The sequence below is a fragment of the Muntiacus reevesi genome, chromosome 14, assembly GCF_963930625.1.
Source record: "Muntiacus reevesi chromosome 14, mMunRee1.1, whole genome shotgun sequence".
NCBI classification, from domain to species: Eukaryota; Metazoa; Chordata; class Mammalia; order Artiodactyla; family Cervidae; genus Muntiacus; species Muntiacus reevesi.
In genome coordinates this window covers 29,081,750-29,097,053 of record NC_089262.1, presented here as the reverse complement: position 1 = coordinate 29,097,053, position 15,304 = coordinate 29,081,750, and positions in this window count along the sequence as shown.

Below are 15,304 nucleotides of genomic sequence, written 5' to 3'. Positions count from 1 at the left end.
GCTGCAGTCCACGGGGCCACAAAGAGTCATGCACGACTGCGCAACTCAACAACAACAACAGCAGCAACAACAGAACTGCTGTACTATAGATGGTGAGCATCTTAAGGGAAGAAACCTTATATTTTCATACCATGGCACGGCACAATACTTGGAAACTAACTGTTAGACTATCACAAATATTTAGTTAACTAGACTGAATTAAATCCACAAGCATTACGATATGGAAGAATGTTCTGTACTCTCTTCTGGGAGATTACTCACCGCCACTCACCCATGTATTCACCAACATCACAGAAGACACATAGGGAAAGTAGGCATTCTTGTATCGTTAAATTCTCATCATGTATCCTTAGGCTTTTTTCCTGAGATGTGTATCTTAGAGCTGAGTCAGCATCTCTCTTGGTGAAAGAATCTGGGAACTGGCAGGAATCTCTCCTCAGCAGATTGATTCTCCTGCCTGTAACAGGTATGAGAGTGCCTGACAGTATGTAAATGAAACTGCATGCGCCTGGCTTTTTTTTCAGAGCCAGTGGAGTCTGAGTGGATAGAATGCGGCCCATTGACGCCAATATGAAATGCATGTTAATGTGCTGATTCACGTCAAAGATAAGTTTGCTTTTATAAATAGTCCCTCTCTCCCCAGTAAATAGGCTAAAAGAGATGACTCTCTGACTGGAATGAGACTTCAGGACTGGGGCACTCCTAAATGAAGGGGCCTATTTAGTTAATTATGGGGCCAACTTGTGAATGTGCTGTTAGAGGCTAGAAATGAATACTATCCCTTGTGCTAAAGGACTAGTAGATGATGGTGTCAGCCAACTTCAGCCCTGTCTATGAAGAGCCCACACTTCCCTGGATAATCAGCCCAACTGCTAGGTCTGTTTAATAATTAGAGAAGCCACATGTTGGTCAGAGCTAACAAGGAGAAGTAGAGAGTAAGGGAGGGGTGATTTTTTTCATCCCTTTCATCAGGGAATGTTCATGAGTATATGTATGTTTCAGGATGGGACTCAGACTTGTGTATGAGGCACGGGAGGGTGTTACTTCAGGGTATCCAAAATTAGCTTACAGTTGAGCATGTGGCATTCTAGCTCTGTGTTCTGCTCAAAAAATATAAAGGAAATAATACAACCCATAATTTCTACAGGTCTTGATATTTCCTATAGAAAATTTCATATTTGGAATACATGAAATCAGTGCAAGAGATGACACTCCATTTGGTGGAGTACCTAGTCATTTCTTTTTTCTTAATTATTTATTACCTATTACTCAATCCTTGTAAAGCGCTGATAAGAATATCTATTGGTCCTTTGTCCAAAAGAAAAGTTCCCATGTTCTGTTGTTTGTGCTTTCCTAAGGTCAAAAATTTGTACCATAAAGTCAGAATATCTACATTGGAATTCTGGTTACACATTTATGTGTTCTCAAATTCTTTATGTGTAAGATTATATCTATTTCATAAGGATTGATGTGTAGAAAGAAATGTGTTAATAACATTTTAAGCATTTAGATCAGTGCCTCAGATACAGTAAGTAATTTAAAAAATCATCTCCTTACTTTGTTCCATCTTATTTCTTCTTGCTCCCCACTTAATCTAAAATTTCATTGTATTTTTCCTGAATTACAGTTTTTCCACAAATCTGCTATCCTCTTATTTTTCCTCCCTGCATAGCTACCAGAGTAGTTTTTCTGAAATATAAATATGACTGTATCACTCTCCTGGTTAAATTCAGACTCCCCATGATGACACAGAAGGCATTCTCCTTTCCAAACTTAATTTCCTTACTCTCCCATTTTGTTCTAAGGCAGTACTGAAAGGCTCTCAGACCATCATTATTTAAGTATAGAAGTTTTGAAATTATTTGTATTTTATTAAAAATGTGGTATTAGCTTAAATAGAGATATTATGGGTCATTAGAACAAAATTGAGATTTCAGAAATAGGCCAACATACAGGTCAATTGATTTTTTAAAAGTTGCCAAAGCATTCAATGGAAAATGGTTGAAATTTAAAAAAAAAAAATAGTGCTAAATCAATTGGATATTAAAAAACAAATAAACAAAGATTCTTGACTTATATCTCATATATCATAAAAGCTAACTCAAAATGGATCCGAGGCCTAAGTGTAAAAGTTAAAACTATCAAAATCCTAAAAGAAAATATAGGAGAAAATTTTAGTTACCTTGGATTAGGCAAAGATTTATTATTTATAACACACAAGGACAAAGAAGAAAAGAAAAAAAAACTGATGAATTAAACTTCATCCAATATAAAAAGTTTGATTCTTCAAAACACTGATAACAAAAATTAAAAACCAGCCCACAGACTGGATAAAATATTTTCAAGACACTTACCAACATGGGAATTGTATCTAGCGTATATAAAGAACTCTTACAAGTTAATTAGAAGACAAAAAAAAAAAAAGAGTAAAAATTGAGCTAAATATTTGAAAGACACTTTAACAAGAACAATATACAGGTAGTAAATGGGCCCAAAAGAGATACTTAACATCTTTAGTTGTTAGGGAAATATAAAATAAAGCCACAACCAGATACCATTATGATTCCACTGAAAGGCTAAGAGTAAAGACAGTGGCCATACCAAGTGTTGGTGATGGTGTGGAGCTACTGAAACTAATCCATTATTGCCAGCCATTTTAAACAGTAAAGGCACTCTGGAAAATATATCAAAAAGTTTCTTTTAAAAAAATTGAGGTGACATTCATATAAATAATTTTAATGCTTTTAAAATTAGGGATACCAAGGGAACATTACATGCAAAGAAGGGCACAATAAAGGACAGAAACAGTATGGACATAACAGAAGCAGAAAATATTAAGAAGAGGTGGCAAGAATACACAGAACTATACAAAAAAGATTTTCACAACCCAGATAATCATGATGGTGTGATCACTCACCTAGAGCCAGACATCCTGGAATGCAAAGACAAGTAGGCCTTAGGAAGCATCACTGTGAACAAAGCTAGTGGAGGTGATGGAATTCCAGTTTAGCTATTTCAAATCCTGAAAGATGATGCTATGAAAGTGCTGCACTCAATATGCCAGCAAATCTGGAAAACTTAGCAGTGGCCACAGGACTGAAAAAGGTCAGTTTTCATTCCAATCCCAAAGAAAGGCAATGCCAAAGAGTGCTCAAACTACCACACAATTGCACTCATCTCACAGGCTAAAAAAATAATGCTCAAAATTCTTCAAGCCAGGCTTCAACAGTAGTGAACTGAGAATTTCCAGATGTTCAAGCTGATTTTAGAAAAGGCAGAGGAGCCAGAGATCAAATTCCCAACATCCATTGGATCATCAAAAAAGGAAGAGAGTTCCAGAAAAACATCTACTTCTGCTTTATTGACCACTCCAAAGCCTTTAACTTTGTGGGTCACAAAGTGTGGATCACAACAAACTGTGGAAAATTCTTAAATAGATGGAAATACCAGACCACCTAAACTGCCTCCTGAGAAATCTGTGTGCAAGTCAAGAAGCAACAGTTAGAACTGGACTTGGAACAATAGACTGGTTCCAAATAAAGAAAGGATTACATCAAGGCTGCATATTGTCACCCTGCTTATTTAACTCATACTCAGAGTGCATCATGAGAAATGCTGGACTGGATGAAGCACAAGCTGGAATCAAGATTGCCGGGAGAAATATCAATAACCTCAGATATGCAGATGACACCACCCTTGTGGCAGAAAGTGAAGAAGAACTAAAGAGCCTCTGATGAAAGTGAAAGAGGAGAGTGAAAAAGTTGGCTTAAAGCTCAACACTCAGAAAACAGATCATGGCATCTGGTCCCATCACTTCATGACAAATAGATGGGGAAACAATGGAAACAGTGACAGATTTTATTTGGGGGGGGGGCTCCAAAATCACTGCAGATGGAGATTGCAGTCATGAAATTAAAAGACGCTTACTCCTTAGAAGGAAAGTTATGACCAATGTAGACAGCATATTAAAAAGCAGAGACATTACTTTGTCAACAAAGGCTATGGAGTTTCCAGTAGTCATGTATGGATATGAGAGTTAGACCATAAAGAAAGTTGAGCGCAGAAGAATTGATGCTTTTGAACTGTGGTATTGGAGAGTCGCTTGGACTGCAAGGAGATCCAACCAGTCAATCCATCACTGACTCAATGGAAATGAGTTTGAGTAAACTCCAGGAGTTGGTGATGGACAGGGAGGCCTGGCATGGTGCAGTCCATGGGGTAAGAAAAAGTCAAACACAACTGAGCAACTGAACTGAACTGATGATAATTTTATGTTTAACTTTATGATGAAGCACCAAACTATTTCTGCAGTAACTGTAGTAGTTTATATTTCCACCAGTGCTTTAAGGGTCCGGTTTCTCCATAGCCTCATCAAACTTATTTTACATTTTTAAATTACAGTTAACTTATTGGGTGTGAAGTGGCATCTCACTGTGGTTTAAATTTCTTTCCCTAGTATTTTTTGAAAAAGTTGCACACACACCTAGCATACCATCTAGACATTGCAATATTATACATTTACCCAAATGAACTGAAAGCATGTGTCTCAAAAAAAACTTGTTTTGTTGTTGTTCAGTTACTAAATCATGTTCTATTCTTTGTGACCCCATGGACTGCAACATGCCAGACTTCCCTGTCCTTCACTATTTCCCAGAATTTACTCAAACTCAGGTCCACTGAGTCAGTGATGCCATTCAACGATCTCATCCTCTGTCATCCCCTTCTCCTCCTGCCTTCAATCTTTCCCAGCATCAGGGTCTTTTCCAATGAGTCAGCTCTTCACATTAGGTGGCCAAAGTATTGGAGCTTCAGGTTCAGCATCAGTTCATCCAATGAACATTCAGGATTGAGTTCCTTTAGGATCAACTCTCCCTGCTGTCCAAGGGGCTCTCAAGAGTTTTCTCCAGCACCACAGTTTGAAAGAATCAATTCTTCAGCTCTCAGCCTTTTTTGTGGTCCAACTCTCACATTCTTACATGACTACTGGAAAAACCATAGCTTTGACTATATGGACCTTTGTTTGCAAAGTAATGACTGCTTTTTAATATGCTCTCTAGGTTGGTCATAACTTTTCTTCCAAGGAGCCAGCATCTTTTTAATTTCAAGGCTGCAGTCACTATCCACAATGATTTTGGAGACCAATAAAAGTCTGTCACTGTTATCATTTTCCCCCATCTATTTGCCATGAAGTGATGGGGCCAGATGCCATGATCTTAGTTTTTTGAATGTTGAGATTTTAAGCCAACTTATTCACTCTCCTCTGTTTGCAATAGCCAAAACCTGGGGGGAAACCCTAAATATCCATCATTAGATAAATGGATAAACAAATGTCGTGTATTTATTTAATGAACTACTACTGAGTGACATAGAAGAATTTTTAAAATATTGCTGATTTAAAGAAACCAGAAAGAAACCAGTGTATTATTTCATTTATATAAAGTCCTAGAAAAAACAAACCAACCTATGGTGACTAGAAAGCATATCAGTTGTTCCCTTTGAATGTGAGTTTAGGTGTGAACAGAGGTATGGATTACCAAAAGACATCAGGAAACCCTAGGGAATAATGAATATATTCTTTATCTTGATTATGACAATGGTCTTACAGATACATACATATATCAAAATCCTTAAAATTGTCTACTTTAATATATATGTGCAATTTATCCTACATCAGTCATTCTCAGAAAGGATCTTTAAAAGGTAGAGCCACAAGTATCATGATTAGGTGTCTAAGAGTATATTTTAAAATTGTGATAAAGTTATTTTTTAAAACCCTAATTGTTAACAATAAGCATTTCTTCCATTGATTCTGGTATTCATCTGTTTTTTGGGTTTTTTAAAAATTCACTTTCTGTACCTTCTTCCAAGTTGAGATCATAGATTTTTTCTCTCTTGGCATATTATTATGTATGATAACTTCTTAATTACTCATACATGTTCATAAAATTTTGCTGTTAGATTAAATTATGTTCCTCTCTTAAGCCAAATGTTAGGAATCTCTTGTTTCTTCTGTATAATGGAATCAGAGCTAGTTTCCTAATGTGCGTGCCTGCATGCTTCAATCATGTCCAACTCTTTGCGACACTAAGGCCTGTAACCCACCAGGCTCCTCTGTCTATGGGATTCTCCAGGCAAGAATACTGGAGTGGGTTTCCATACTCTTCTCCAGAGATCTTCACAACACAGGGATTGAACGCACATCTCTTATGTCTCCTGCGCTGGCAAGCAGGTTCTTCACCACTAGTGCCACCAGTTTCCCAGTATTCACTCTAAAACAGTGACTTGAAACAGCAGTCCTGTAATATTTCTCTTGTGCCAGCAGGTTGCCTGGGTGTGGCTCTGGGGTTTGTCCAGCTGGGGCAGTTCTGCGCCATTTGTCTTTCATCTTTCTCAGGGCAGCAGATAAACAAGACTTACCCTCACAGAGATGGCTGAGGTATGAGTAGGCTTTTAGGATCACCCATGGCCTCTTAAGGTTTGGCTTACAAATGGTAAGCTGTCACATCCTTTTGTTAGTTAAAGGAAGCTATCTGGCCAAATCCAAAGTCAAGTAGACACCATCCTGTTAGTGAGAGGAACCCATGACCAATAGTGTGTGCACAACAAGAGTGATGTATTGAGGTCAATAATGTGATCTACAAACATCAGTTTTAAATTGTTTTACTTTTCCCTCTCTTCATTCTCTCTGTTGACTAGTGAAGATACCCCCACTCTTTCTAAGTCTTCAGTAGAATAGTCCTGATTTAGCTTTTGAAGCTTAATCATTCTCTGTTATCCCTTTGAAGATTTTACACTCTAGCCCATGTGATGATGCCCATCTGATGCTGTATTCTCTTGCTTCTTTTTGCTCCTTCAGCCTTATCTGCTGAAATCCTCCCAGATTCATCACAAACTTCTTTTATAAAAAGTATCCACAAATTTCTTTTTATAAAAAATAGGCAGTATAGTTTAAAAAAAAAAGGGAGGGGGGAGATGGTGTGATAAGAAAGGCTAGATAAAATCCTTATCAACCACTTATTAGCTTTTGGAAAAGTAATTTCTTCACCTGTAAAATTGATAGGATATCATTTTCTTAACTTTTCTGTAAGACAATGGAAACAATATTAAGATTGTTAATTCCTTTCTTCCCTCTTTTTTCTTCTCCTCCAGTTTTATTTGACATTTTCTCTATGATTCCATAAAGGGAGACTTCTAAATGTTTGTTCAGAAAGTTTGAGGATGCTGCCAAAATATATGTTCTGAATTTATGAATGAAATGCAGAACTTCCATAAATCACCCAGGCATTAAACAGAGGAACCAATGACTTTTAACATTTCTTATAGCATTTTGCATATGTTCTTATGCTACAAGCACACAGAACAGTTACTTCATTGAGGGGCCTGTGTGACTGAGAGAATAAAAATTGAATGACATATTGATGAATTGATTCAGAATGCAGACCTTTATCTGTGTAGTTGGTGGGTCAAATGGGAAAGTAGACTGCTCTTTATTTTACATTAGAACTCTTGGAATATACAGAAACATTCTTATTAGGCATCTCAACACCTTTCACAGAGTGAACAACTATCAAAGGTAGATGTCTATAAAAGAAGTATTAATAGTATGTTTTTAAACAAGTTATTTAGATTTCATCAATATTTCACCAGTGATTTCATAGTTCCATGGAAGCCTATTTAATTTTATCAGTTAAAAGTCTATTAGAATAAATTCAAAATAATAAAATCTGTCCTTCAAAAACTTGCACCTTTAAAAAACAAAGATCTGCTGTATTATTCAAGATACAGTTTATTATGATATGGAACCAGATTAACCCTGAAGTGTCAGTGGTGTAATAGAATAGAATTTTATATCTCACTCAAGTGCATGTCTGTCACTCAGTTACATGTCCAGCAGAGGACCTCTGATCCATATAGTCACTCAAAGTCCTAGGCTAACAAATTCTAGCATCTCAGTACAGGACCTCCATAATTTACACATCAGAGGAAATGAGAAGACAGAAAACTTGTGCCCTGTCTAGTAACTCTTACCCTAGATGCTCTCTGTCCAGTGCTCTTAGAAGTGCTGAAGGTCATTTTTATTCATAGTTTCCTGAGCAGGACACACCATGTGTACTCCATTTGACTAGTGTGCTGGGAAATATAGGGAACATGTGGATATTCAGTGAGCTGTAAATATCTCAGCCACAGTTATAACAGGATCTGGACTCATCCAAAGTAATTGTTGGTAAATAAATAAGATGTCTTAGTCACTCAGTCATGTCTGACTCTTTGTGACCCCACAGACTGTAGCTCACCAGACGCCTCTGTCCTTGGGATTTTCCAGGTAAAAAAGTGATGTAAGTCAAAGTTAAAACATCCTTGGAATGTGGTAGGAGGTTTCCTCTGAGATTTTAAAAACCCTGCCCACAGAAGTGTGTCTTTCTTTGTCATGAATGTTGTTTAATGACAATTATCCTTTGTATCTTGTGTTTCTGCACATCCTGCAAGCAGAAGAACTAACTTCTTTTGTTTTAGACTTTACTCTCTGAAGACCTTTGTTCAGTGAATAGACTTGGAAAGCTATATGTCTCACTCTGGAGCAAAGGGCAAACATGCTTACTTTCCACGATAGAAGTTTTGGATTCCCTAAGAACAGGGTTTCCCACCCATAATGTAACACATGGGCATTCATCTGGACCCATTCAGGTGGCCTTTGTGGAACTTGAGGCAAGGGAAACTGATGCATAAAATTCTGATGCAAAAAGTTTGTTCCTATTGTTGTAAGTATAATCTGTCCTTCTTCTTTGCCCTGGAGAATTGCTTTCTTCCACCAGCATCCATGAAACTGATGAGTGAACTTTTTTCTTTGTAAGTAGGGTGAAATCTCACCCCCTTCATGATTCTTAACAAATGTATATAACAAACACATCTAATACAACAACAAAAAATGGTTGACAGAAACTCTAGAGCTTCCTTTATATATATATAAAATTGTGTTCCTAGTTTGTGTGAGATATGATACCAGGTATTTAGATAATGTAAAGATGAAAAGATATGGCCCTTGTATTCAGGTTACTTATAGTCTAGTTGGAAGAATACATGGAAACAAAAGATACAATAGTATCAGAACACTGTAGTAAAATGGTATACAAAATACAGTGAGACTCTGAGGAGGAAGAGTAGTGCAGTCCCCTGGGAGAGGCTTTATTTGAGGAGATAGTGTTTTAATTGAGATAGGAGATGAATACAAGTTCACCAGATGGTCAAGAAGTGGAGAAGATTTCTAGGAGGAGGGAAAATAATAAAAGTCCTGACATACTGTCTTTGGGGAAATGCCTGACTGGAGTTTTAAGTATAAGAAGTCAGAGGATAATGGTGAAAAGGGTAGTCTGAGAGGTAAACAAGGACTGTACTGTGAAGGTTTTTAAATGCCACACAAAGGACTTTGGATTTATCCTGTAGGCCATACAGAACTACTTAGGTGCACTTCAAAATAGTTATAAATAAGGCTCTCAAGAGGATTTTAAGAAACAAACCTTACTCCTTCTAGAACAATAATTTACTAAATTACTGTATCCACCTTCCTTTTCATATAAGGTTATTCTTTTATTGATACTGAGAATGATTCTCTTAATTAAACAGCTTCTCTATAATATTACATATTGCCTTAAAAGTAGATGCTTAAGCCAGTTTTGAAATTGTAACTCCATAGCCACACTGCAATAGAGCTGAACCATCAAAGCCAAGCTGTGTTCATTATCCCTAACACTAGTGAGGAAAGATAGTGAGGCTTTATTAAACAATAATTACATTAATTTTTTTTCAAAATAGGCATAGTCTTTACTTTTGGAAGATTGATATGATAATATTTTCTCTTTTGAAAGAATAACTTTTCAATTTAATTTTGATGTGCTATTCTGATAAAATACATTAGATTCTTCCCAAAAGAATAATTCCTGAAAAGACTTGAAGTAGAGTTGGCATCCCATATGAAAAGTAAGTGTGTTATCTGTGTTAAATTTAACTTGGTGGTTCAGAAAGTTTGTTTACATATTCCTTCAAGATGTGATGGGCACCTTTCTCCTGAGGAATAGGTTTTTCCTTGTCATGTGGTAGATCCAGGTTCTGGAAACCCAAGGCATACATGTGTGAAAATTTTCCTGATATTTGCTCAGTCACTTGCCAACTCTGTTGAAGAATGAGGCACTGTCTTCTGCTGTTTTGGAATTTACAGATGTAAGGCCATCATTCTACATAGCGGCTGGCTTTGGGGCTCTTTTTGCTACTCTGGTAAAACAATTAAGTAAAGGAAAATTCCATGAGTAGGTAGGGGGAGGCATATCTTCTTACAAAACTGGACTGTGGGGAGCCGTGTTGGAGTTATGGAAATGATGTCACAGTAATCTCTTACATTATAGTGCAAAGTACTCTAATGATCAAATGATGACTCAGCCTGGAGCTTTTCTTACCTCTAATTAGAAAACTGTCTTCCTGTTGTGATTCTGAGAATGCTACAAAGGACTTCCTGTCCAACAATATAGCTTTCTGTTTATTGGTATATACTGGTAGACAACTTATCCCCAAATTAGAGGCGACATTTAAGGTACAAATGCCCCTAGGTGTGTCATTTTATACTTAATATGCCCCTGGGTAAGGTGTTGTATACTTAATGCATTATACTGTAAATTAATTGTAAAAGCAAATTTTGTTGATGGAGATTGGCGGGAATGATCAATCACTTGAGTATCAGATATATGAAGCAGAGAGGGATTTGGAAGATGCAATGAAGGGTAGGTAAAGATTCCAAAGACAAAATTTTATTAGCTACTGTTTCTTGAGTGCCTATTATGTACCGGGAAGTTCTAACCTCTTTCAGTGGATTATCTCCTTTAAACTACCCCAACAATCCTGTGAGGCAAGCACTGCTTTTATCCCCCATTTCAAAGATGTGACAGCTAGAGCACAGGGCGATTGTCACTTTTCCAAGGTTACATAATTGTTAGGTTGTTGAAATTCCAATCCAGACACCCTGACACTAGCCTACCCTTTTGACCACCTTCCTATACTTCATTTTTATCAGTTTTGAACATGTTTCTCATGAAATTAGAGCCCCTTGCATAGGACAACATAGTTGACCCCCAGAAAGCTACAGTCGATTTATGAAAGGAATAATAAGGTTATTAACTCTCTATCTGTATATATATGTACATGTATATGAACTGTGGTGTTGGAGAAGACCCATGAGAGTCCCTTGGACTGCAAGGAGATTCAACCAGTCCATCCTAAAGGAGATCAGTCCTGAGTGTTCATTGGAAGGACTGATGTTGAAGCTGAAACTCCAATACTTTGGCCACCTGATGCGAAGAACTGACTCATTTGAAAAGACCCTGATGCTGGGAAAGATTGAGGGCAGGAGGAGAAGGGGACGACAGAAGATGAGATGGTTGGATGGCATCACCGACTCAATGGACATGAGTCTGGGTAAACTCCAGGAGTTGGTGATGAACAGGGAGGCCTGGTGCGCTGCAGTCCATGGGGTCGCAAAGAGTCAGACACGACTAAGCGACTGAACTGAACTGAATATATATATTTTCTTTCATCACTGTGAAAAAGAGAATTAGGTATGCATTTTAATGAATAAATAACTAAATTATCAAGCTCATAGTTTGTCATAAGTATAAGACGTTGCCAACATGCTCCTTAAATTTCTTTTTTCCCAGAGAAGAGTAGTATTTTAAGTTTGTAGTGATGTTTTCCTAATTGAGAAAAGAAAGGAGGGACTCTTGATGGAAATGATTTTGCATATATGAGAGAGGATACTCTGAGACGGAGGATATATTCTATTCAGTTTTGTCTTATTCTCCATTTTATTAAGGCAAAACCAGATGGGGTCATCAAAGTGAGTTTTTAGACTTTCTGTTCCTAAGTTTTCCCTTTCTTTGCCATGAAGATTCTTTTTCTCTCACCTAGGTTTTGATTTACCTTCTACTTTGTCTGTTTTTAAGCAAAAGAGTGAGGGAAAATTACTGATATGTGGAGGGATTTAAGAGCCCAGACTTTATAAAGTTGAACTTGATTTGGAATGCTGACACTATCATTTGCTAGACATGACCTTGGGCAAGCTATTAATGACCTGGAAATGTTATTTTCCTCTTCTATAAAACAAATGTATCAAATGAGAGGACTTATAGCTATATGTAACAGACTTCCAACTCTCAGCCGGTTTATTTCCCCCACATGTAGAAAAGTCTGTTAGTAAGTAGCTGCTGATTTTGGCCCAAAATTTGATGATTTCAGGGCCAGTTTTTCTGCTGTTCTCTGGATCATTCTTATAGATCAGCTCTTTGCCTCAGGGTGACAAAGTGATTGCAGCAAGCTCAGATATTTCATTGTATTCAAGGCAGGAAGAAGATAAAAGTGGAAGCAATAGTTATTGCAGTCTTTTTGTGTGTGTTATCAGAAAAGCAAAATCTTCTCTGAACCCCTATTTCTACTTATGCCTTATGGGACAGGGGCTTTCCTTGTATCTCAGACAGTAAAGAATCCACCTTCAGTGTGGGAGACCTGGGTTTGATCCCTGGTTTGGGAAGATCCCCTGGAGGAGAGCATGGCAACCCACTCCAGTATTCTTGCCTGGAGAATCCCCATGGACAGAGGAGCCGGGCAAAGGAGCAACAGTCCATGGGGTCACAAAGAGTCAGACACGACTGAGTGGCTAAGCACACATGAAACAGAGAGTGACACTCCTATCTAAGGAGTTGGGGAGAACAAGCATTTAGCTCTCCCAATAGGATTTCTTTTTTTTTTTTTTTTAATTTTATTTTATTAGTTGGAGGCCAATTACTTCACAACATTTCAGTGGGTTTTGTCATACATTGACACGAATCAGCCATAGAGTCACACGTATTCCCCATCCCGATCCCCCCTCCCACCCCCCTCCCCACCCGACACCTCTGGGTCCTCCCAGTGCACCAGGCCTGAGCACTCATCCCATGCATCTCACCTGGGCTAGTGATCTGATTCACCATAGATAATATACATGCTGTTCTTTTGAAACATTCCACCCTCACCTTCTCCCACATAGTTCAAAAGTCTGTTCTGTACTTCTGTGTCTCTTTTTCTGTTTTGCATATAGGATTATCATTACCATCTTTCTAAATTCCATATATATGTGTTAGTATGCTGTAATGTTCTTTATCTTTCTGGCTTACTTCACTCTGTATAATGGGCTCCAGTTTCGTCCATCTCATTAGAACTGATTCAAATGCATTCTTTTTAACAGCTGAGTAATATTCCATGGTGTATATGTACCACAGCTTCCTTATCCATTCATCTGCTGATGGGCATCTAGGCTGCTTCCATGTCCTGGCTATTATAAACAGTGCTGCGATGAACATTGGGGTGCACATGTCTCTTTCAGTGTGGAGATTTCTTAAAAAACTGGAAATAGAACTGCCATATGACCCAGCAATACCACTTCTGGGCATACACACTGAGGAAACCAGATCTGAAAGAGACACGTGCACCCCAATGTTCACCCAATAGGATTTCAAAAGTTAATGTGTTGGTCATACATTTGTGTTACAAAGGACAGTAATAAAAGATCCACATCACAAGTTAGATAAAGATTAAGTTAGATAATATTATATCAAGTGCTAATTCTGTGCCTATCATATAGGAAGTATTTACTTAATACAAGGCAGCTATAGTTATCATTGTCATGTCTTATATTGTCATTCCTATGACCAAGAAAGTAATATGAACCCTCCATAGCATCTCATCTCATCTCATCTCAAAAACCCAAAGTCACAGAGCCTCCTCAGTCACAGGCTCTTTCATTTTCTGTCAAAACTCATCTCTGACCATTTTTTCACATTTGATACAGTAATAACTAACTCCTTTAGAAAAAAGCTAACTGCTTAGTGTTCTTTCCTGTACAAACTATTCTGTTTTTCCTTTGCTCGTATCTATCTTGAGCCCTACAGTGCCCTTTCATTCTTACCGACCTATGTAGCTCTGGTTCATCCCTTAAAAATGGGGAATACGTGTAACTCTATGGCTGATTCGTGTCAATGTATGACAAAACCCACTGAAATGTTGTGAAGTAATTGGCCTCCAACTAATAAAATAAAATTAAAAAAAAAAAAAACAAAAAAACTTGACTAGGCTTCACCTCTCTGGCAACTCCCAGCCCCACCCTGAATTGGTACATGCCCGTCTTCAATGTTCTCCGGTATCCTGACGGTTTCTCAGGTGGCACTAGTGGTAAGGAACCCACCTGCAATTCAGGAGACACCAGAGTTGCTGGTTTGATCCCTGGGTTGGGAGGATCCCCTGTAGGAGGGCATGGCAACCCACTCCAGTATTTTTGCATGAAGACTCTCATGGACAGAGGAGCCTGGCAGGCTACAGTCCATGGAGTTGCAAAGAGTCGGACACAACTGAAGCGACCTAGCACATAGCACACACACACTGATTGCATCACAATAACAAATTTCACAAGAGTGTTCAGAAATTTTCTCTTTACTTAATGACCTCCTGTGGTAGGCTCTGAATTTCTTGAGGTCTCGACCAGCTTTTCTTCTCATCTTGGTGTTCCCTAAATAGTTGGCAGTCAGTATATGTTTAATAAACACAACTTCTGAGTCATGTATCTTCTTTAATGTTCATTACCCTCTATTTGAAGCACTTCATAAGCATCTATCTCATCTCTCCTTTTTTCTTCTCCTGTCTCAGGGAATAATGATCATATTTTCAAAAAATAATTATTGGATCTCTATACTTCTTGTTATTTTGGAAAGTAAACATTTACTTGGATAGCTTGAGCTCCTGTTGATTCTGACTGCCAGTAACAAGAAGTTAAATGGTACTACGTAAGCTCAGTAGAGAAAGAATCTCTGTTTTTTGGGTTTGTGATAGTTCAATTGCCATAGAAACAGCCTTCCCTCTGTTAGTTCATTAGTGTTTTTTCTCCCTTAAATAATTTGGAGGACAGCCATGTTCCACAAATAGACTACTTCATGGGAAAGATCATACTTGACATCTCTTTCCTTATGCTAAAATCTGCACCAAACCAAAAAGCAGTAGTCCTTCAACATCACCCACTCCATTTTAAGCTTGACTTATTATAGCAAGTAATTCACTTGACTTTAAAAAAAACTTCTTTCTGGAGTATGAATGTGAAGTAAGAACAGGAGTACATTTTCTAAATCAAAGCCGTTCTTACAGATTTTATATAATCTATGCAGTTAGGTTACAATGTTAATTCATATCAGATGTAAGTACCACATCTTCTTAAAGGGAAAAAAAATCAGCTTTCTATTGC